At 37.3% G+C, this 26,216-nt stretch overlaps 1 protein-coding gene across 3 annotated transcripts in view; it reads left to right on the forward strand.

The window, feature by feature from the left end:
• Positions 1 to 24,015: 24,015 nt before the first annotated feature.
• FBXL8 (F-box and leucine rich repeat protein 8) overlaps positions 24,016 to 26,216 on the forward strand; it is a 72,058-nt gene continuing 69,857 nt past the window's right edge. For all 3 annotated transcript variants that reach the window (XM_053700275.1, XM_053700279.1, XM_053700282.1), the window contains exon 1: positions 24,016 to 24,182. The gene's annotated coding sequence lies outside the window, so the exon portion shown is untranslated. The remainder of the gene's footprint in view (positions 24,183 to 26,216) is intronic.

The following is a 26,216-nucleotide window of genomic DNA, read 5'->3' on the forward strand; positions in this document are numbered from 1 at the left end:
GTAATGTTTATAATTCTCCAACTATGATCTTAATAGTCAGCAGTCTCATCTGATATAAACACTACTAGTTTACTAATTATTTTATGCAAACTATATTCTCTCGCACTCCTGTATGAGGAAAGAATACAATCATAACATTATTAAAACTACAAAATCTTTTAAAGGTAAACACATCTTTATGGTAAGATAATTTCTTTCACTGACAAACATCTGAAATGACAAAATTCAAATTGCAGATACCATACATTTGCTTTCATAACACAGATTCAATAAGAGCCATTGTAGGTAGAAAATATACCATCAATAAAATTATAATTATACTACTCCCAAAAACATGGGTGAACTTTCCGTGTTCTACAATGGTGAAGGGTCTAGAATATTCTGATATATTGCAGCATTTTCTTTAAACTATAAAGGTGCAAATATATTCTCTATACTCAGTGGGCCAGTTTCTAGAGGGTTACTTTGTTAAGTACATAAACTACAATGTGTACATATACAAATTAGGCATACTTTTCTGCATACAAAGCTATATGACTTCTTTAACTAATATGATCAACAAAAATAACACAATTACAAGAGAATACAAAACAAGCAATATAAGTAAACCAGTTAAAACAATACTCCACTAATTTAACCGTGGATGACTCTGTAACAGCGTAACAGGTCCTGAATATCAACAGGCAAGGCACAGTCCAGAGAAGGATAGTCTTTATGTTCTGAAGACACACATCATAGGAAATAGTCATAGATTACCCAGAGTCCAGTTCTGGGGCTGGTACCAGTGTGCAAAGCAAAGAATGGATCCAAAGATAGTTCAGCAACTTTTACTGCAGTATGGTGGTTAAACCAAACTTGACAAAAAGTCTTGTATCTTCATTTTTTCTTTTCTTCACCTAGGCACCAGACATTTCTTTGTTTAAAAGGTTTACTTGCATTCAATCTTCAGTCATTTGTGTGGTTATCTATTAATTTAAAATATCTCTACTTTCTACTAAATATAATATACTAAATCTCTATGGTGAAACCACTAAAACCAACACAGATAAATTGTGAAAATAAACTATATGAGGATCCTCCATTATTTGTCAAACAGTTTATTTAGGAATCAATATATGTTAATAATAAGATAAATATTTACAGGTATATATATATCAATCTATTTTACAGATACAGTCCACATTTTAAGATACAGGGCAACTTTTCTAAACTAACCCCAATTGTGCTACACAGAATATTATCCCAGAAATACTTAGCCAGATTCTCTGTGTCCAACATCATCCATCTTTACAGCATGCCCAGGATACAAAAAAGAGGGAGAGGCTCTGGTGTTACATTATTTTATAACCCAATTCAAAAGGGAGTGGCTTATCAAATGCCACTCAAAAAGACCAATGGGAGTGTCTATAGTTCAGAGAGAAAGGTGTACCTGGGGGAAGGGATCCCAATAACAGCAAAGTGAATATTCCAGTGATAAAATGTCACCACATTCCCTCACTTTTTCTTCTCCTATGTTGCCCCGTTTTCTAGCTATACCCACTAGTACAGAAGAACACAGTGGGAGCGAAAACCTTACAGGAGAAATTCTCCCACCATCCCTTCGGAATCATTCCCTCGGCGATATGAGCTCTTCTGTACTTTCCTAGGACTGTCAATTCCTAATCTAACTTTATACAATTCATTAGAAAAATTAATTTAAAATTATACATAGAAACACAAAATCCTATGCTAAACCCCATTAGCAACATTTATACAATGGTCTTAAATATTGGGAAAGGTTCATGTATGAGTGTGTGAGTGTGGGTACACTAGATGGGTATGCGTGTAGTAAAATCTTTATTAAGAAAGTGTGAATTGTGCCTGTAAAACAAAAGTTATAATGGTTCACTGAAGTTCTTTGTTGTCATCTTTTGGCATCTGGTCCTTGCTTTTGGCATCTGGTCCTTGCTTTTGCTTTACCAAATCTCTCTCTTTGAACCACTTTGTTTTTTTCCAAGACCCTCAAAGGAATGAAAAAAAAGATTAAAACCAGGCATATATTTACTTCACACTACAACACTCCATCTGCAGTAGAAACCACATTCACAGTTATTAACTTCAAGTTGGAAAGTGCCTCTGTTATTGCATCATCCCACTCGCACCCTTACTTAACTTATGTTGCTTGATTTATATGATTATTTACCCCTTTATGCTATATATATATATATATATATATATATATATATACATACACATATATATATACATATATATATATATATATATATATATATATATACATATATATACATATATATACATACATATACATATATATACACATAATTATTTTGGCCTAATGCACCATTTTACATCTCCATTGTGATACATTATACTTATTTAATTTGTCCAACGCCACCATCATAGCTTCATGGTAAGATCAGTCCTGAAGACACCTGAAAAACAACAATCTATAATATGTGTTATTGGGGAAAAACTGGAAGGAAAGGTGAGAAGCCTTCTATCTTCATTGGTTTTCTTCCTGCAAGATAAGACTTCAGACAGTTTACATAGAAATGGGATGTGGCCTCCCAAAACTAATCACAATGGAGGTATCTGTTATTGTTTTTTTAGAAAGAGAATGCATCAATTAACTATACATTCTTAATATTTGCATTTAAAACTTAATAATGAAAAATACTTAAAATTATTAATTGAACTTAAAACTAATGTACACATTACAAGATACAAATGTACTGCAAACAAATATGCTTATAAAAAAAAAATGAATGATTTAATTTGAGCACTCCAGCTCTGTCAGTTGCTTCTTTAGAAACCCAATTTGATCTCTCATTCTCCTGTTTTTTTGTTTGAGTTCCCAATAACTTAAGTTGGCCTTATTGTTTATCTCATTTGACCTCAGCCTCCAATTTTCTCCTCTGTTAATATCGCCATTTAAATTCCTGTCTCTCCAGTTTTCTGTATTTGATGCTCTACTATTCTGATATCCTTCTATTACCCCTCTCTGATTCCTGCCTGTGAATATTCAGATTATTCTCCATTGACTGCTTCACTGCAGAATTTGCCTTAATGGTGTATGGGTGATAATTCCACCACTTCTCAGCTCTAGTGAGCACCATATGTAGGTTTGTGGAGTTTGGATCATACAGCTTTACAAACTCCTGACATTTTCTGGGGAGAGCTTCAAGTACCCTCTGTATGTGAGCTGGTGACCCCCAGACCATTTGGGTCTGTGGCTGGCGCAGCACACACCAAAATAAAACTCTTTTTGCTACTTCAAATGGCCCATCTAGTGGTCTCATGGTAATTTCACTAATCTCTTTCTCTAGACTAGTAAAATTGAAAAAGGTTTTAGCTATCCTGCCAGCCTGATCACATATACTTGAATTAAATCCTAATAACCTGTTGGCATAGGGGCCCATGGCATCTTGAAGCAATTCGGTCCATTCCGGCATGCTCATACCTAATTTTATGGCTTTTTCAGTTCCCTTGTGAAACCAATGTGAAAAGTTATTAAAGCTGTTTGTGGGGATTGTGCCCCACCATTTCTTAAAAATGTCTTTATCTGCTACAGTCATTGGCCTAGTCTGATTTGAAAAACCTGTAGGAGCTTTCAGGTTGTTAAAATTCTCAGAAATTATGACAGGGGCAATTGGAACAGAACTTGGGTTTTTAGTGGGGCCCATTTGCATTTTATCTTGTTTTACTAATTGTTTTGGCTCTTTCCTTTGTGGCAGTAAGTTATCACTATCTGCATTGTTCCCAGAAATATCACTAATTATTTTTTCTTTTTGTTCAATTTTCATCTGTAACTCAGTAATTTTGTTTGAGTATTCGTTACTGATGTGTTCTGTTAATTTTAATTTACGTTGCAATTTACTGATCTGTATGGTGTTAGTTAAAGCAGAAAGCTTAATACAATCTCTGTCAGTCTGTGTGTTATCTAACTTTAATTTAAGGTCTTTATTTTGCTCTGTAAGTTCTCCAATAATGTCCGTTAATCTCTTTATAGTTGAAATCACTGCCTGCGCTATCATACATTTTCTTTTATTATTATTCATCTTTTTAAGAGTTAATACCTGTGTTAGTATATCTAAAACACTTTCGCACTTGTTGTTTTTAGCTTCTGGGATGAGGAATGGACCATTATATTTATGAATGTAATTGTTAAAGTAATCACAGATTTCCTGTGAAATATAGTTTTTTCCAGACATTTTTAACAGATAGCCGTTAGAACTAAAATAATAAAAAAAAAAATTCTATATATATTATATACTAGAATAGTGTGTCTCTCACAGCATAGTATTTTTTTTTTTTTAAATGTTAACACAGGATGTACAAGATACCATTGAGATGCTAATTTTACACAACAAAGGACATAGCAGTTAAGCCATGTAGAAGGGTAGGAATTAGATCTGTTATAAGCAGGTCAGCATTCCAGCAGAGGTGGTAATATAGTTAAATTTAGTTTTTCTAACCACTGCTGATTATTCTTTATTTTAAATCTGGGGAACAGACTATTGTGTGTCTCTCACAGCATAGTTTGCCAGACTATTTTAACTGCCCCAAATGCAAGGAATTATAATCTCTATAGGGCAATGAAACTAAACAGAAATTAAGCAGAACAAAATTAAAAAATTAAATATTGTTCTCTTTTAAAAGGTGTGAACCATCAATAATACTAACCTAAATAAAATAAATGAACAAAGCAAAGCAATGAATCCTTTTTACTGATATTTTCCCAACTTGAGGAAAAAATTATAAAAATATTTTAAGTACAGGAAGATTCTATAAAACTTCTAAATGCTAATTTCAACTGTAGTTTTGGTTCCAGGTTCTGCTCCAAACACAGGAAATGCAAATTTTTAACTTTGTTACCCAAAACAAAGCTTAATTAAACTGTAATTTCTTAACTTTAAATTCTACACAATTTCCCATACAATTCAGAATTAAATTTATGTATAGGGCAAGCTACAGCTCTGGGTGTAACACATTCACAGAAATGAATCCTTTGTAAAAAGAAATAAATTAAAAAAAACTTACTGTTGGCAGCTATTACATAGTACTGTAAAGCTTTTGTTTGTAAAAACATTTAGATGGGACCAACACAACACATGTCTCTAAAATTCATTAGAAAACTGATAGAAAACTGTCTCAACAATAAAAGTATCCAGTTTCCAAAAACAAGAAAAATACAAGAGTTAAAGGGACAGTCTAGTATAATCAACTTCACAATTTACTTCCATCATCAAACTTGCTTTTTTTCTCTTGGTATTCTAAGTTGAAGCCAAACATAGGTAGGCTCATATGCTGATTTCTAAGCCTTTTAGGGTTGCCTCTTATCACATGCTTTTTTTTTAAATCTCTTTTCAACACAAACACAGAGATAACACTGTGGGGGTTATTTAAGATTTAGTAAGCTACAAACAGCAGGCCTGCTGAAACCAACCATTATTTGCTTCCCCTATGCAAAAATGCAAATTTATACAGACCAGAAATACAGGTTTTTTAAAGCCATGCTTTTCTTGAGACATACAACAGGCCTTTGAAAAACAACCACTATTTGCGCTTTTTAAATAAAATACTGCATACAAAAACTTTGCTATAAAACATCAAATCTACATTTACTGCAGTTAAAATTAAAATAAAATCAACATTCATTTGATTCCTGCAAAACTAAATGGCATATGGATTCGTCTACAACTTCGTGGCCGCCAAAATGTGGTTATCTATTAATTTAAAATATCTCTACTTTCTACTAAATATAATATACTAAATCTCTATGGTGAAACCACTAAAACCAACACAGATAAATTGTGAAAATAAACTACATGAGGATCCTCCATTATTTGTCAAACAGTTTATTTAGGAATCAATATATGTTAATAATAAGATAAATATTTACAGGTATATATATATCAATCTATTTTACAGATACAGTCCACATTTTAAGATACAGGGCAACTTTTCTAAACTAACCCCAATTGTGCTACACAGAATATTATCCCAGAAATACTTAGCCAGATTCTCTGTGTCCAACATCATCCATCTTTACAGCATGCCCAGGATACAAAAAAGAGGGAGAGGCTCTGGTGTTACATTATTTTATAACCCAATTCAAAAGGGAGTGGCTTATCAAATGCCACTCAAAAAGACCAATGGGAGTGTCTATAGTTCAGAGAGAAAGGTGTACCTGGGGGAAGGGATCCCAATAACAGCTAAGTGAATATTCCAGTGATAAAATGTCACCACAATTTGGAGGGTGCACTATGGAATTTTATCTGTACAGATTTTACCTAAATATGAAAAACTCAAAAATATTTTAGTTAGTGTTTTTACTCTCTGGATACAGCTTCATGATCTCATCCTGCAAATACAAATATTGTGTTAAGAACTAAATAGAAAAATAAAAAACATTTTAGGTTCATTTTCTTACTCAAACAATCAACCAAATCATATAATCACCCAAATCACATAAGGATACTCATCAATACTTCCCCCTTTGTTCGCGTAAAACACCCTATGTGTCACACAAACACAATATAACAGCTAAAAGACAATTCATGCACTCTGTAGTATACTATTCTTAAAATCAGGCAAAATCAAATACACCTCAATTTTCAATATTCCATTCATACAGCACCCTACCACACGCATTCACTAAAAATAAAAGCATAACATTCTCTTAGAAAACACTTAAAACCAACTGTCCATTCCCCAAAACAAAACATTAACAGCCGGCCCAAACTTTTAACAACCACAATCAACCTGAAATTCAACACATATACTTACATTCACTGAAATGCAGCACTAACAAAACACTACAAATAATTTAAATTCTATAACAACCGTCTATGCCCTGGTTCTGCAAATTCTACCATGCTCAATACTATGAGATCATACTAATAATGCAATCACTTCAGAAGATCAATAAACTCTAGTTGCATATTTACAAATAAAATCCCTAATCATAAATTTACAAAGGAACACACAAACACCTAAGTACTATATTCTGGGAAAGGTCAGATAATAATGGTACAGCCACTGTTCTATATAGCCCCTGCTTGCATGCACAGTGCAAATCCACTGTTAAATAAATCATGTTTGACACAAATAATTTGTGAAAAGCTTTAGAATCCAGTCTATACTTTTACATAACCAAGATTTTAATAAATACACAATTATTTGATTTAACTTTTTTATATATAATTTGATATTCACCATTTTGCAGCTCTCTAACTATATATATAACAATTGTATACAACAAAATGAGCTTTCTAAAAGAATAATAATAATAATTTACACTAATAGATTAAAAGGACAGTTTGCCCAAAAATGTCCCCTTTAAATTGTTCCCAATGATCCATTTTACTTGATGGAATATATGTAATTTTGACAAGTAGCTCCTTTATCCCTACCCTGGCATGTGAAATAGCTGATTTAGCCTGTAGCTTAGCCACTTATAATACAAATGTATACTGACGTCCATTGAATAGCCTAAGCAAACACCGCCAGCATAAAAAAAAACACACACTCACAGTGGGGTGCAGGATAGTTAAAGGGACATTTTACACAAATTAAAAAAATATTTTTAATTGAAACTGCTGACATAGTTAAATATGTTAGTGCTTGGCATACAATAAACCTCAGTTAAATTTTTTTCCGCTAGTCTCACAGATCGCAACACAAAGATTGCAGGCAGCTGTCATCAGTTCAGTTTGCCTTACAGAGAGGATTGATTTACCCTGCGTAAATGTCTGCTATCTAAACGGCAGATTTTATTATTATTATTATTATTATTATTGGTTATTTGTAGAGCGCCAACAGATTCTGCAGCGCTAAATATATATATACATGGAAAGGTCTCTGCACAAGGTGGAGATGTAACCAAACTATTTTAAAACAAACACAGAAAATCATCCAGGTCTGATGCAAATAGCACTGCCCTTTTATCAGGGTGTTCTAGGGACATTGAGCTGAACTACAAAGAAGGAGGACAAAAAAATGAAAAAAAAATATATTATACAAACTACTACATTTATGTTTTATTTCCTTTACTTGTTAATAGAGTGTTATTGCTGCTCATGAACTCTTTTCACATGAGTGAACTGGTCCTTTAAGTAATAAAATTACAATTTTCCATTGCTCTGTCTAAGCACTGAACTCCGGTTTTACAGACAAATATAAGATAAGGAACACAATGAGATATGCTTATTATCCGAAATTCAACCCATTGCAATAAACTGTGTTTTGAAAGCACAAAACCAGCTACTTCATATGTACAAATAAACTTGCAAATGCAATTTCTCCTACATTTTATACTATGCATCTTGTAAAACAAGTCATTGAAAATACATTAATATAAAAACTATTTTACAGTGTACTGTCCCTTTAAGGACTAACCATTTATAACATGTATATTACATATGTATACCCTAGCTATGATTAAGACACTTGTCTTATTTACCATTAAAATTCTACTTCTTTACTGTATCATAACCTGCATATTTAAATGAGAGCCGTCACAGCATAAATAATATTACACAGTAATATGTTACCAATTAATATTATATAACTCTACTGAATTACTCCACTTGCAACAGAAACAGACCCAAATACTTTAGATAAATTTAATAGCATATGGAGTATAGTCTTTTCTATTCTCCTGTTTTAACTCCTTGCATGAATCTTACATTACACCCATAACATACTTAAATCAACCTGTTAATCTTTTTCATTTACCAAAATGTGACCAAAAGTCACAGAAACATCCGCACATTTACAAATCCCTTAATTAATTCACTTGCAAAAACAATATATTTATATGCCGCAGCAGGTGGACATTCTTTTTTTGCATACAACAAATATCACTTAAAACTAAAAAATGCTATTAATTACACATGTAATTAAGAACATAGATATGACTTTAAAATAAATTTACAACAATAACACTTCAAAATACCTCATTACAATGTCCAATTTCTTAGCTAAGAAACTTGCCTGAATAATTACCATGCCGAAAGAAAAATGCACCAAGGTCATTTTTACAGCGATACACACACAAGCTCATATCAACTTGCATACCATAAATTCCCTCCCAACATTTATTCTAAAGCAATTTCAACATACATCAAACTTTTAGTGACACAGAAAACACATTAACAGTCTCTTTCTTTCAGGAAAACATATATTTCATAACATACCAAAGACATTTAGTAATACAATAAGATTACCTTTCCACCAAATTTAAAATGTATCTGAAAGTGTCCGAATTTGCAAGGAATGGCCATTTTCCCAACAGATTGAGACAGAATAATGCATCCTCAGATCTTTAGGTTTAGAGTAAATCTTTTACACGTCATACAAGACACAGTGAGAATCGACAGACCAACACCCATTACACATAGAATACACAGAATCTGTTTCGTTGCTGCAAACACACATACAACAAAAGAAAGAGTTTTACAAATGGAGCTTCTGTAACTGTTTTTTTTTTCTGTTCTCTGAATCTGTGATCTGGTGTGTGCACTCGGTGGCCCCCCTTCTTTGCCCACAGCATTCTTTAACACAAGAGCACATATTTTTGCTGCGTTTACAGAGCTGTGCTTACCGACAATTTTATAACCCCCCCCCCCCCCTTTCTGGAGTGGATGTCTCTGCCTGAAATGCTTCGTCCTGAACAGAAACTGTTAACCCTTTGGTAGCTACTAAAGATGCAACAACAGTGTCTTCAACCTGCTCTGTCTCCCTTCTTCGTGCCCCATTTAACGTGAGTTTCACCTTTAACTGGATTAGGGTTTGTAATACGTAAGGTATTCTTACCAGCACTAGATGGTACATGCTGAACAGAATCTCAGCATTACTATCACAATTTGTACTATGAGCAGACCCATTTCCACAACACAATAATAGCAGCAACGATAAAATACACAATAACTTAATATTTTCTAAGCACAGCACAGTTATATGGCAGTATCAGCATAAGCAATCAAGCAAAAGCAGCACCAAATACCAATTTAAATTCCAGTGATAGGTAACAAAACTCTATTATAGGAATATATAGGGAACACTTCAACACAGGTGAGACTCTAACTCACAGTAACACAGCGCTGCCAACTTGCACGGGGGACTTAAACCGCCCGTCAAATGCACGCTAACTTCTTGGCGCCAGACAGGACTCCACACCTGTCTAAACTAGCAGGACTTTAACCTGTCTAGAGGGGTTAATACCAAGCAAGACTCAAACTTGCCACTATAAATGCTGGCAGGACTGGAACCTCCGCAAAAACCTGCGCCTTCACCGCAGGAACCCCTTATCAATTATAAAAGGACTTTAACCCTTTATATATACATATATCACTAACACCCTTTTTTTAAAAAAATAATAAAAATTTAGGTTCAGATTCACAGAGAGAAAGGTAGAGTAAAAAACAATTATCTACTTACCCAGTGCGAATCCCATGATCTGACACCAGAATTGTTAGGTGTTATTTTCAAGGGGGGGGGGGAGAGTGTCAGTCAGCACTTGGCCTGGATCATACACTGTCACCTGGAAATTAATGGGCTACTTGATGGGATATCCCAGAGAACAGGAATCAGACCATGCAGCAATCAGTCTAACATTTGTTCTGTTTATTAGAAGATGCACAACACTTCTTATAGGCAATAATTACAGCATATAGGGTTAAAAAGGTGACATATTTATAACTACATCATCTAACACCATATTTCATGAACAAAAGAAGCTTATTAAAATAATTGGGTGAAAGAGGAATGTTAAGGAGTATTTCTCGCACAACTCAGCCCAAAGCAAAGCCGTTTGGGCATCATACATAGATAACAGGCTTCCAGGTGCATCGCCAGGAACATTCACATTTCTCACTAACATCAGCATATTTCTCACTACACAATAAACTGTTATAATAAACCTTTCTTAGACAAGATGGATGCCTAAGACAAAATGTCAACTAGAACAAGATGGTGTTGGTAAGGCTAACATATCCTAACAGTGAGTAACAAGTGCGGGCTGAAGGGGCCTGCCATCAATGGCCTCAAAAGCAAGCGGAACGGACTGAGGAAAAACAGGAATGGAGTGCTTTGATACAAAAGCACTGTCAATGAAATAGCCTGCAGCACCGGAGTCAACAAGAGCCTGGGTGACTATGGAGGAGTCCACCCAGGAAAGGACAACCGTGACCAAAGGTTTCTCCTTAAGCGGTTCCGGGGATGAGGATAAACCACCCAAGGTCTTCCCCCGACAGGACCTTAGGTGTGAGCATTTCCCGGCCGTGTAGGACAAGACTTCAAAAGGTAGCCCTGTAACCCACAATAGAGGCAGAGCCCCTCCCTCCTCCTCCTAAAGGTCCTCTCCGCCATGGAGAGACGCGTGAATCCCAACTGCATCGACTCAGCAGTACCTGGTGACTCAGGACCAGGAGGCATGGGAGGAGAGGGAGGCATGGGTGGAAATGAACACGTAGGAGACAACAGAACAGGAGGCTTCCACAAGCGCTCCTTGAAAGAGGGCCTCTCTCTGAGTCTGATGTCAATTAGGATCAAAAAAGACACCAATGCCTCGAGATCCTCTGGTAAATCTCTGGCAGCAACTTCATCTTTAATCACATCAGAGAGCCCATGATAGAAGGCGGCAACAAGTGCTTCATTGTTCCAACCAACCTCTGCGGCAAGTGTACGGAACTCAATAGCATACTGAGCAACAGATCTTGTACCTTGCTGAATGGACATGAGTCGTTTAGCAGCAGAGGAGGAGCGAGCCGGAACATCAAATACCCTTCGAAATGAGGCCACAAATTCAGGGTAATTTAAAATAACAGGTTTATTAGTCTCCCATAAGGGATTAGCCCAGGCAAGAGCTGTGTCAGAGAGTAACAAGATGAGAAATCCCACCTTAGCTCTGTCAGAGGGAAACGCCTGATGTAACATCTCAAAGTAAATGCCCACCTGGTTCAAAAACCCTCTACACTGAATTGGATCGCCTCCATAAAGCTGAGGTAGAGGTGCAGAACCGGACATGCTCCTGGTAGGACTAGGTGCAGCAGCGGAAACAGGAGCAGCCATAACTTGTGGGACACTTTGGTCCAAATGTGCAGTTCGAGTCAGCAGGGTTTTCAGGGCTAGTGCAAATTGATCCAAGCGGTGATCCTGTTCATCCATCCTGGAAATGATGGCAGGTAAAGGTGGATTATTAGCACCATCAGGATTCATCAGGAATAGCAAGGACGTCAGACAGCCAGGTAATACACAGGAACTCTCACAAACAGGTCTGAGAAAACGCAAAGGCAAAGCATACTGAACAGAGGCCCTTTAAATATTAAGTGATGACATCACAATTCTGAGACTGCATCCTGTCTCACACAGATGATGCACACCAGTCTGGCCATAAAAGGAAGTGCAGGAAATGAGCAGCATCCCCCACAATGCACCATAGTCAGCAAGAGAGGTGAGTAAAATGGCTGCCAGCGGGGGGCGGAGCCTGTAGCTGTTGCAGTAGGACGTGTTTGGGAAGAGCTCCTACTTTTAGCCTAGTATTTTGAAGTTAATTATTGACTTCCACTTAACCCTCTTCTTGAAAAACATAGGCCATTTACTCTTGTGTTGTTCAAGGGGAATCCAGAGATTTCTGACACCAAACGGACCTACCTATGTTCCTCAGCTGATTGCATTACGACTAGCCACGAGGTTGTGAGGCCTCTACTGACTGACTGTTGGTGTAATCAAAGCTACCGCATATTTACCCCCCCCCAGGTCCCTGGGTTATCAAACCAGTTCAATTGCAACTGGACAACTTTGTCTACAAATGGAGACACAGATTCTAGAAGAAACTCTGCTATGTATGCTAGATGAACATTTTCAAAGCCTCCACCTGATATTCGATAAGTGGAGGCTTTCCAGCCCACCCAGTCAGGGAAATTCACGTATATTTGTCCCCCAGCTGACAGCTAATGACACTACCCAGAGTGAAACTTCTTATGTATCCCGCTCAACATGTGCAGATGGCAGCGGTGAAAATACAAAGTCGGATGCTGTTCTGGGGAAATCAGATATTCTGGACGCTAACTCCAAGGCCTGCACCATAACAATTGATAGTGAGACTGCCTCCCTCTATTCTACGCAGACGACAATCGGTGAAGCTCTGGGAGAGCAGAGTAAGGCATCTTCCGCCTTTACAGCCCCAGATTACACTATTAGAGTAAGGCGTTTAGGAGAAATGACACCTACTGAGTTTGCTTACTACAGGGAGCAGTCATGTGAGTTACCCTCAACTATCACCACCTTAGAGAGATTTGTGATGCAGGACAGGGTCTTCCCAGTGGGAATAAAGGTCCAGCAGGTAAATCAGTTGCTGGAGCGACCTCCAATGAGCATGCCAGACTTCTCCTACACATTACAGTTGCCTGAGCCGGACAAGGTGATCTCGCTCTTGGGAACGCAGTCTCTATCTCCCGGGACAGCCATTATGTATGTGCTCCTCTACATAAATTCTATTGCCCCTGCACTGGAGGAATAGACTGAATAGATGCTGCATCCCCACAACAGATTAGCTAAGGTGGGAGCTCATAAACTCTAGCGAAGTATCGATGTCCTGAACATTATGACAGCAGTGTGCTTGAGTGTACGTTACATGGACACCAGATTGCTTTTGATGGGCGTACTTCTGAAATGCGTATCTGTTAATTAGCACCACTAGCTATTAGTTCAGAGCCTCCTACCCTGTACTATCTAATTTCTTAAGTGCAGACTACTTTCGTATCAGTTTGTTTGGGATAAACTTCATTGTACTATGCAGTTTTGCTTCTTCTGGATATGTGCAATGATCTGTAAAATGTGATGTTGAATGTAGATTTATTTGTGAAATTTCCTTTAACACCCACAACACATGAGGGAAAAAACCCTGACATGTCCCTAACATCGCTGCAACCTACATTACTGTTATTAACCCCTAATCTGCTGCCACTATACTAAAATTATAAACCCCTAAACCTAACCCTAAGTCTAACCCTAACACCCACTAACTTTTAACATAATTAAAATAAATCTAAAAACTAAATACTTACCTGTAAAATAAACCCTAACTAGCTACAATATAACTATTAGTTACATTGTAGCTATCTTAGGTTTTATTTTTATTTCACAGCTAAATTTGAATTTATTTTAACTAGGTAGAATAGTTAGTAAATAGTTATTAACTATTTACTAGCTACCTAGTTAAAATAAATACACATTTACCTGTAAAATAAAACATAAACACTAAGTTACACAAAAGAAAAAATAAAGTATCAAATATTTAAACTAATTACACCTAATCTAACAGCCCTATCAAAATAAAAAAGCCCCCCCCCCCCCAAAATAAACCCCCCCCTAGCCTAAACTAAACTGCCAATAGCCCTTAAAAGGGCCTTTTGCGGGGCATTGCCCCAAAGAAATCAACTCTTTTACCTGTAAAAAAAAATAAAAACAACCCTCCAACAGTAAAACCCACCACCCACACAACCAACCCCCCCAAATAAAAACCTATCTAAAAAACCTAAGCTCCCCATTGCCCTGAAAAGGGCATTTGGATGGGCATTGCCCTTAAAAAGGCATTTAGCTCTTTTTCCGCCCAATCCCTAATCTAAAAATAAAACCCACCCAATAAACCCTTAATAAAACCTAACACTAACCCCCGAAGATCCACTTACAGTTTTTGAAGACCCGACATCCATCCTCAACCAAGCGGCAGAAGTCTTCATCCAAGTGGCAAGAAGTCCTCAACGAAGCCGGGAGAAGTCTTCATCCAAGTGGGCCGAAGTCTTCAACCAAGCCGGAGCGGGCGGAAGTCTTCATCAGGTGTAAACATAAATTTTGTTTCCCCATAGGAAACAATGGGGCTGCGTTACGGAGCTTTACGCTCCTCTATTGCAGGTGTTAAGCTTTTTTTAGCCGGCTCTCCCTATTGATGTCTATGGGGAAATCGTGCACGAGCTCGTAAAACCAGCTCAAAGCAGCGCTGGTATTGTAGTGCGGTATGGAGCTCAATTTTGCTTTACACTGCAATATTGCCTGCTAACGCCGGGTTTATGAAAACCTGTAATAGCAGCGCAATAGGGAGGTGAGCGGTAACAATTACTTGCAAGTTAGCACCGCACCGCTCATAACGCAAAACTCGTAATCTAGCCGAGTGTAAACTATAAAAATGTGTTATTGCACTTCCAGCACACTTTATTTAAACAGATCGTTATCTACTCTGGGAGGACACTTTGTATGTTTCGTTCACAGTGTCTCTATAATGAGTCACAGAAAGTATATGAGAGATCAGCATATACCAGCTCCAACACTGTGCAGGCTGCAGGGATAGAGACAAGACCCAATCACAGTATAGACAAACAAAAAACAGCAGCACCAGTGAAAAATAATCTTTTTTTTTTTTGTCCTAAATAAAGGATTATTTTTCACTGGTGCTGCTGCTTTGTGTTTGTCTATTCTATAATGAGTCACAGTATTCAGTTATAAATCACTGTTTTCAGACACAAGGATGTTAAGAACTATGTTATAGATAACATACACCTAGACTACGAGTTTTGCGTTGCGACTTTTAACGCTAAAAAATGGCAATTTCAGCATAATTGTCAGGAACGCATATTACGAGTCGTGTCAATATAGTTATACCGCAAGCATTTTAGCCTGTAACGCAACGTCAATCCCGCACTAAAAAAAATGACGTTTCTGTGTGGGATTTCCATAGAGCCGGTATTACAGGTTATGTAGTCCGGCTAAAATGCTTTTGTTACAGCCTATACCGACACAATCCATACCACCATATGAGAGCGGTAGTTATGGATTTTGTGTAACAAAAATGTTTTACAAAACTCATAACTAAAGTGTTACAAAGTACACTAACACTCATAAACTACCTATTAACCCCTAAACCGTCACTCTCCAGCATCGCAAACACTATATTAAATGTATTAACCCTTAATCTGCCGCCCACCCACATCGCAAGTATTAAATAAACCTATTAACCCCTAATCTGCCACCCACCCACATGGCCAACACTATTTAAATACATGAACTCCTATTCCCCCGCACCTCGAAATCGCTGCCACTATAATAAAGTTATGAACCCCTATTCAGGAGCTCCCCGGCATCGCCGCCACTAAATAAAGTTATTATCTCCTAAACCTCCGGCCTCCCACATCTCCGTCACTAAATAAACCTATTAACACTGCTGGCCCCACACATCGCAAAACACTAAATTAAACTATTCACCCTTAAACCTAACAACCCCTAACATTAAATTAAAATTACAAAATAACTCTATTTAAATAAATAAAAACTTACCTGTGAATTAAAAATAAACCTAACATTAAACTATAAATTAACCTAACATAACTAATCTAATAAAATAAAAAATACTACCAAATAAAATATCTAAATTAGTAATTTAAAAAAACCTAACACTAAGAAAAAAAAATTAAAATCTAAATTACAAAAAAATCCTACGAAAAATTTAAAAAATCTAACGCCTAGATCCCTTAAAGGAACCTTCATTCTTCGGGAGTTCGTCGTGGAGGAAGGATGTTCTGCGTCGGCGGGATGAAGAAAGAAGATTGAAGATGCCGCTTGATAGAAGACTTCAGCCGGATGATGGACCTCTTCAGCCCCCGCTTGGATGAAGACTTCAGCCGGATGATGGACCTCTTCAGCCCCCGCTTGGATGAAGACATTGCCCGGATAGGAGGAAGACTTCTGACCCTCTTCTGGACGGATCGGTGATACCCGGCGTGGTGAAGATAAGGTAGGAAGATCTTCAGGGGCTTAGTGTTAGGTTTATTTAAGAGGGGTTTGGGTTAGATTAGGGGTATGTGGGTGGTGGGTTGTAATGTTGGGGGGGTATTGTATGTTTTTTTTACAGGCAAAATTGCAGAATTCTTTGGGGAATGCCCCACAAAAGGCCCTTTTAAGGGCTGGTAAGGTAAAAGAGCTTTTCAATTTTTATTTTAGAATAGGGTAGGGCATTTTTTTATTTTGGGGGGCTTTGTTATTTTATTAGGGGGCTTAGAGTAGGTGTAATTAGCTTAAAATTGTTTTAATTTTTTTATAATGTTTGTAAATAATTTTTTTATTTTTTGTAACTTAGTTCTTTTTTTATTTTTTGTATTTGTATTTAATTTATTTATTGATAGTGTAGTGTTAGGTTTAATTGTAACTTAGGTTAGGATTTATTTTACAGGTAATTTTGTAATTATTTTAACTAGGTAGCTATTAAATAGTTATTAACTATTTAATAGCTATTGTACCTAGTTAAAATAAATACAAAGTTGCCTGTAAAATAAATATTAATCCTAAAATAGCTACAATATAATTATTATTTATATTGTAGCTATATTAGGGTTTATTTTACAGGTAAGTATTTAGCTTTAAATAGGAATAATTTATTTAATAAGATTTATTTTATTTAGTTAGATAAAAAATTATATTTAACTTAGGGGGGTGTTAGGGTTAGGGTTAGACTTAGCTTTAGGGGTTAATACATTTATTAGAGTAGCGGTAAGGTCCGGTCGGCAGATTAGGGGTTAATAATTGTAGGTAGGTAGCGGCGACGTTGGGGGGGCTGATTAGGGGGTAATAAATATAATATAGGGGTCGGCGGGGGTTAGGGGCAGCAGATTAGGGGTTCATAGTGATAATGTAGGTTGCGGCGGTGTACGGAGCGGCAGATTAGGGGTTAATAATAAAATGCAGGGGTCAGCGATAGCGGGGGCAGCAGATTAGGGGTTAATAAGTGTAAGGTTAGGGGTGTTTAGACTCGAGGTACATGTTAGGGTGTTAGGTGCAGACGTAAACAGTGTTTCCCCATAGGAAACAATGGGGCTGCGTTAGGAGCTGAACGCTGCTTTTTTGCTCCCTTTTTGGAGCCTAACGCAGCCCTTCTGTGAACTCTAAATACCAGCGGTATTTAAAAGGTGTGGGGGGAAAAATTACACGCGTAGCTAACGCACCCCTTTGGCCGCAGAACTCTAAATCTAGCAGTAAGTTTGCCAAAAATAATTAACACTAAAATCACAAAAAATAAAAAACACTAAGATTATAAAAAATAAATGAAATTATCAAAAATAAAAACAATTACACCTAATCTAACAGCCCTATAAAAATAAAAAAGCCCCCCAAAATAAAAACACCCCCTAACCTACAATAAACTACCAATAGCCCTTAAAAGGGCCTTTTGTAGGGCATTGCCCTAAAGAAATCAACTCTTTTACCTGTAAGTCCCCCCAACAGTAAAACCCACCACCCAACCATTTGAACAGCTAATAGGATTTCAGTTGGTCTCATCCTATTGGCTGTTTTGAAAAATTCAGCAGCCAATAGAATGAGAGCTACTGAAATCTTATTGGCGGATTTGAATGGCTGTTCAAATCAGCCAATAGGATTTCAGTAGCTCTCATTCTATTGGCTGTTTTGAACAGCCAATAGGATTTCAGAAGCTCTCATCCTATTGGCTGATTTAAATTTGAAGAATCAAATCAGCCAATAGGAATGCAAGTTATGCCATTTTGAAATGGCTACCTTGCATTCAACTTCATGAAGAGGACGCTCCGTGTAGGATGGGATCAGCTTCCAGGATGTCTCTGCTCCGCGCCTCCGGGATGAAGATAGAAGACACCCCCGGGATGAATGAAGACCTCGCCGCCTGGATGGAGATGGATGTCTGGACTTCAGAAACCGTGAGTAGATCTTCTGGGGTTAGTGTTAGGTTTTTTTATTTTTTGGGTTGTTTTTTCTTTAGATTAGGACTTTGGGCTTGGAAAAAGAGCTGAATGCCTTTTTAAGGGCAATGCAAAAGAGCTAAATGCCCTTTTAAGGGCAGTGCCTATACAAATGCCCCTTTAGGGGCAATGGGTAGCTTAGGTTTTTTTAGAGTTAGGTTTTTTATTTTGGTGGGGTTGGTTGGGTGGTGGGTTTTACTGTTGGGGGGACTTTGCATGTTTTTTACAGGTAAAAGAGCTGATTTCTTTAGGGCAATGCCCTACAAAAGGCCCTTTTAAGGGCTATTGTTAGTTTATTGTAGGCTAGGGGGTGTTTTTATTTTGGGGGGCTTTTTTATTTTCATATGGCTATTAGATTATGTGTATTTGTTTTTATTTTTGATAATTTTGTTTACAAAAGAAATAATCTTAGTGGGTTTTTTTCTTCGTGATTTTAGTGTTAGTTTTGGTAAACTTTTTTCGTAGGATTTATTTTTTTAGTTGTATTTTTATTTCACAGGTAAGTTTTTAATTATTTAAAGCTAGTTATAATGTAATTTTAATTTAAAGTTAGAGGGGTGTTAGGTTTAGGGGTTAATAGTTTAATTTAATGTTTTGCGATGTGGGGGGCCGGTGGTTTAGGGGTTAATAGGTTTATTTAGCGGCGGAGATGTGGGAGGTCGGAGGTTTAGGGGTTAATGACTTTATTATAGTGGCGGCGGTGTCAGGGAGCGGCGGATTAGGGATTAATATCTTTTATTATTGTCGGCAATGTTGGGGGCAGCAGATAAGGGGTTGATAACTTTATAATAGTGGCAGCAATGTTTGGGAGCGGCGGAATAGTGGTTAATAACTTTATTATAGTGTTGGCAATGCCGGGAGGGGCGAAATAGGGGTTAATAACTTTTATTAGTGTCGGCGATGTTGGTGGGGGGCAGATTAGCAGTGTTTAGACTTGGGGTTTATGTTAGGGTGTTAGGTTTAAATGTAAATTTTTTCCCATTCCGCTATTGCAGGTGTTTTTTCTCTAATACTCTCTCCCCATTGATGTCTACGGGGGAAAGCGTGCACGAGCACGTCAAAGCAGCCCTTGGATTTTGCGTGTTATGGAGCTTAACGCCACCATATCGCACGCACAAGGAGGCTTTTCAGAAACTCGTAATGGCAGTGCTATGGAGGGTGAAATAACGCAACTTTTGTTGCGTTCGTTTCGCATCCTGTTTCAAAACTCGTAATCTAGGTGATAGTTCTTAAGATTCTTGTGTCTGAAAAACAGTGATTTATAACTAACTACTATGACTCATTAGGGAGATGCTGTGTTTTCTTTTTGATGTGTGAAACATGGAAAGCCCAGACTTTGCAAGAGGGGTCAAATGGAGGTCAGACCTGTAAAAAAACAGCGTGGAACCATCCATATAATAGAAGATGGGAGAGGGCATGCTGTATAAATGTAGCAACACAATGCTTCCTAGGTTGCTATAGCAACCACTGAGCTGTGCATCTGCAGAGGGGCGGCACAGTGCTTTGATTGACAGCTAACTTTTAACTCTGCTGCTTGCGCGTCTTTAGACAGAGGGGATGAAGCTGCAGATTCACTGATGTGCGCACGCTCAGAAATACAGGTCGATCGTGAGACTCAGTAAATTATTGGGGCTGTATAACTTACATTTTTGTGGGCAGTGGAATTATATATTTACAATTAAAATATCTCTAAATGCCCAAACAATATTTAACAAATGTATATTGACAAAAAAGTTAACTTTAGATATACAGAGAAATTTTTAAATTTGAAAAATGACTATAATGTCTAATACTATCCATAAGAAAGGAGCCACAAGTATTCACAGGTTTCTTCCCTTTCAAGCTTTTATATAAAGCTTATCCCGAAGAAACTTGGGATAAGGAATCTAACTTTTACTGCACAGGGAAATCTTCTCCCACCCAATTAATTGTATCATACATATGAACCTAGATTATGAGTTTTGCGCTAAACAGGGTGCAAAACTAACACCACAAATTAGCATTATTGCACTCTCCATAGCGCTGCCATTACGAGTTACTGAAAAGCCTCCTTGTGCTGTGTGTCCCCTATCTTTAAATTCAAATCAGCCAATAGGATGAGAGCTTCTGAAATCCTATTCAATCCTGTTCAAATCAGTAGCTCTCATCCTATTGGCTGTTTTGAACAATAGGATTTCAGAAGCTCTCATCCTATTGGCTAATTTGAACTTGAAGAATCAAATCAGCCAATAGGAATGCAAGGTACACCATTTTAAAACGGCTACCTTGCATTCAACTTCAGTGTATGGCGGTGACCGTATGAAGAGGATGTCTTCCAGGATAGCTCCGTTCCGCGCCACCGGGATGAAGATAGAAGGTGTCCCCGAGATGGATGAAGGTGGCGCCGCCTGGATGAAGACTTCTCACGGCCTGCATGAAGATGGATGTCCGGACTTCAGGAACCGTGAGTAGATTTTAGTGTTAGGTTTCTTTTTAATTTTTTGGGTGTTATTTTTTTTTTAGTTTAGGGCTGTGGGCAATTGTAAAAGAGCTGAATTCCCTTTTAAGGGCAGTAAAAGAGCTGAATGCCCTTTTAAGGGCAATGCCCATGCAAATGATCCTTTAGGGGCAATAGGTAGTTTAGGATTTTTTAGAGTTAGGTTTTTTATTTTGGGGGTTGGTTGGGTGCGGGGGTTTACTTTTAGCAGAGGACTTAGTCATTTTTTTAATGTAAAAGAGCTGTTTAACTTAGGGCAATGCCCTACAAAAGGCCCTTTTAAGGGCTTTTGGTAGTTTATTGTAGGTTAGCGGGTGTTTTTATTTGGGGGGGTTATTTTTATAGGACTATTAGATTAGTTGTAATTGTTTTTATTTTTGATAATTTCTTTTATTATTTTTCGTAATGTTAGATTTTTTAATTTTTTTCGTAGTGTTAGGTTTTTTTTTTGTTTTTTTTTAAATATTTTTTTTCTTTATTGAATAGAAATGCACCGTACAGTAATATTAGAGTAGCATTACATCAGAACATATCACATAACATAGTATAACAGTATGTTTGGTTAACAGAAGTATACATTGCACATATTGGAATAATCAGAAATAGTAGAATATATGTGTCATAAGTGTACATTCTCACATTCTCATAGTAGTACATATTGAAACCAAGAAAAAAAAAAACAGGTATCGGGCATTATTTGGCCCTAGAAGAGGGGTGAATAGAAAGTGAGCCAACAGGGCCCACGTACAAATTTGGCAGACAACTGAATAAATAGGGATTATACACATCTCCCCCAGATAGGGAGTAAAGAAAGAGATAGAAAGAAGGAGGCAGAGGAAAGAGAGAGAGAGAGATAGAGGGAAGAGAAAGAAAAAAAAAAAAAAAAAAAGGGGGGGGGGGGAGAAGAAGGAAAGGGAACGGAGGAGGAGACAGCATAAACTCTCTCCTCCTATTTCAGGGGTAGATCGCGCTACTGAAGGGTCTCACTCATCGGAGCTCAAACCAGTCAGACCACGTTTCCCAGTAAGAGTCCAGGGTACCATTTTCGCCGGCGACATATCTCTCCATCGTAGCGAAATGATTTATCACATCACAGATCTCATTTAGATTTGGAGGCTCTGTTTGTTTCCAAGCCCGAGCTATGCACAGTTTAGTCGCTGCCAGGACGTAAATTAGAAATTTCTTGGTATTCAAGGAAAAAGACCTCGGAAGAATATGGAGCAAGGCCATCCCAGGCGTCAGGTGGACATCGAAGTGTTAGGTTTTTTTAAATTTTTAATTTAGATTTTAAATTTGTAGTTTTTTTTTAATTTTATTTGGATAGTTATGTTAGGTTATTTTATAGTTTAAACTTAGTTTTTTTTATTTCACAGGTGTTTATTTTTTTAAAGATAGTTATATTGCAATTTTAAGTTAAAGTTAGGGGGTTTTAGGTTTAGAGGTTGATAGTTTAGTGTTTTGTGATGTGGGGGGCGGTGGTTTAGGGGTTAATAGGTTTAGTTTAATAGTTATGATGTGGGAGGCTGGAGGTTTAGGGGTTAATACTTTATTATAGTGTTGCCGATGTGGAGGGCCTGCGGTTTAGGGGTTAGTAGGTTTATTAAGGTGTCGGCAATGTCGGGGAGTGGTGGATTAGGGGTTAATAACTTTTATTAGTGTTGGTGATGTTGGGGAGCGGCGGTTTAGGGTTTAATAGGTTTATATAGTGTTGGCGATGTCGGGGGCGGCGGATTAGGGGTTAATAGGTTTATTTAATAGTCTCCATGTGGGTGGGTGGGCGGGAGATTAGTGGTTAATAAGTTTAAAATAGTGTTTGCGATGCGGGAGGGCGATGGTTTAGGAGTTAATAAGTAGTTTATGGGTGTTAGTGTACTTTGTATCAGTTTGGTTATGAGTTTTGTGAAACATTTTTGTTTTGCAAAATCCATAACTACCGCTCTCAGATGGCGGTATAGATCGTGCCGGTATAGGCTGTAACACTAGCATTTTAGCTGGACCGCACAACCAGTAATACGGCGCAAAGGAAAACCCTGCACTCAAATGTTATTTTTTTGAGTGCTGAATGGACGTTGCGTTACAGGCTAAAATGCTTGCGGTATAGCTATACTGCCGTGACTCGTAATAGGCGTTCCTGGCCATTTCAGCGTAATGGCCAATTTTTCAGCATTAAAAACTCATAATCTAGGCAATATTTATCAGAAACAATTTAGAGACACATGGGAGTATCACGCACCCTCACTAGATATCTATCTATAAATATCTAGGGCATAGAAGAAGGAAGGCATTACACTGCACAACTACCCATCTAAATCCTGCTGCCCTAGGTACAGATCTATTTGATCTAGTCTAAATTACAACCTTTACAGGTCTTACAAAATGTGTAGAGAAATATAGCATGTTATAAGGTGTTTAGTACTAGTCATATCATATGTAGATCCTATTACAGAATATATTATGTTTATTCCTGTCACAGTTTTTTCCCCAACAGCAGAGAAAAGACTTTAGAACTGTTTTATTACAATTGACTTTTATGGACATTATTTTCACAGCTTAAATGCTATAGGCTTTTGCTGCTGAAACAGCAGACTTTTTTCACCAACCACTTTTCCTAAGGGCAGTCCAGTCAATATTTGTTGCTGCAATATCCTGCCCATGACAGTGTATTCTAAGCACACTTCCTACACATTCTTCTCCTATCATATGACTCTGCAGAGCCAATCCAGATTTGTGTGAGAGGTGTGCCCTTTTTTCAGGAAGAGTTAATAGCTAAGGAGTAGTTTGAATTCTGTCGAGCACTTTAACTGTTGCAGAATACAGATATTGTTGCTCGCAGCTTTTTTGAAGAGAAATCTGTTCCTGAGTGTTATGAAGTTATGAGTGAATGAAACTAGCAATTTGCTGTGATTTTTTCTGCTGCAAGAACCTACAGTACAGGAAAGGTTAGTTATTAAACATGATCATTTCTCATTAGACTTGCATGCATTTTGTTTTCTGCACTCACTGGGTAATAACCTTATATCTAGAACGAAGACTGTAACACCAATTCCATCTTTAATTAACATATTGTTCTGAAAGTTGCGTACATTGTATTCAGTTGATTTAATATACACTTACATTTGAAAGACACAATGTAAACTTCAAGGGACATTTTCTTTTTAATAAAGCATTTAATACTGTCATTTTCTTTGAAAATTATGCATTGTTTTGCCGCCCTAATATTAATGTTATTTATTTTACTATGCATGTATCAATCTATCACTGGACAGACTGTAGGAGAGTCAGGTTTCAGCATTCTACAGAATACAAGTCAACAAAATATAGAGTTAAGGTACATGAAAGGCTGGTAAAATAAATAAAGAATGTACATTTAAAGTTTATTTTTTTCCTTTTAATCGTGTGTAATGGGAAAATACATTTTGAGTTTAATGTCCCTTTAATATTCAGTTGAACAGATCAGTTTGTGGTTTCCCTCGCTGTTTAAATTCTTAAACCTTAAGTGATAATCAATAATTAGTCACTTTATTAAGTTGAAAGTAAACGCGCACGTGAGAGCACAATTGAATTTAAGGAGCGTCTGGTTAGTGTGACTGAAGACCTTGCCTAAGAGGTTAGGGATAAAATAACAGTTGCACCAAACACAACATAAATACATTAAAATATACTCTTACACTCATATAAACACTATCTGATAAACAATATTCACAAAAATAATACAAATATTAATAAGGGTTCAATGGTATATGGCCATCTATTTGACTGCAGAGGGATATAATATATATATATATATATATATATATCCAAACAATGTTTACCAAGCACTCTCGTTTCTTAGTTCAATTGCCCAGGTGCGGTGCATAAATACAAATATACACTTAGCAAAATAGAGACCGCACTCATAGGTCTTAAAAAAGCCACCTCAGTGATTTTTAATCGTAAAGTTTCGGGGTTTCCCCCTTTGTCAAACATCAAGAAACACAGGGGGGTAGTTATCAAGCCGTGTACTTTACCTGCCTTCGCCGGTTCAATACGCCCGCCTAAGCTCGCTTACCATCGCCGCCACGGACCTTCAAAATTTCGCCTAAGTTATCAATAAATCTGTCAAAAAGCCGCGCACCAAGTACGGGGTGATGAGCAGCGGACTGTGAGAGTTATCACTCATCCGATCTCGCTGCTCTTCGGCTTTTTGGCAGCTTTATTGATACCCCTGTCACTAAGCACTCACACTAACAACACTGTTCTACCCCCTATACCGGCGCCCCCGGAGCCCCCCGCAACTCAATAAAGTTATTAACCCCTAAACCGCCGCTCCTAGACCCCGCCGCAACTCTTATAAATGTATTAACCCCTAAACCGTCGCTCCCGGACCCAGCTGCCACCTACATTATACGTAGTAACCCCTATCCTGCCCCCCCTATACCGTCGCCACCTACAATAAAGTTATTAACCCCTATCCTGTGGATCCCGGACCTCGCCGCAACGAAATAAATAGTTTAACCCCTAAACCGCTGCTCCCGGACCCCGCCGCAACCTATATTAAACTAACCCCTAATCTGCCCCCCTACACCGTCGCCACCTATAATAAATTTATTAACCCCTATCCTGCCCCCCCTACACCGCCGCCACTGTACTAAAATTATTAACCCCTAAACCTAAGTCTAACACTAACCCTAACACCCCCTAACTTAAATATTAATTAAATAAATCTAAATAATATATATCTTATTAACTAACTTAATCCTATTTAAAACTAAATACTTACCTTTAAAATAAACCCTAATATAGCTACAATATAAATAATATTTATATTGTAGCTATCTTAGGATTTATTTTTATTTTACAGGCAACTTTCAATTTATTTTAACTAGGTACAATAGCTATTAAATAGTTATTAACTATTTAATAGCTACCTAGTTAAAATAAAGAGAAATTTACCTGTAAAATAAAAACTAACCTAAGTTACAATTACACCTAAC

The sequence above is a fragment of the Bombina bombina genome, chromosome 1, assembly GCF_027579735.1.
Source record: "Bombina bombina isolate aBomBom1 chromosome 1, aBomBom1.pri, whole genome shotgun sequence".
In the NCBI taxonomy this organism is placed as follows: domain Eukaryota; kingdom Metazoa; phylum Chordata; class Amphibia; order Anura; family Bombinatoridae; genus Bombina; species Bombina bombina.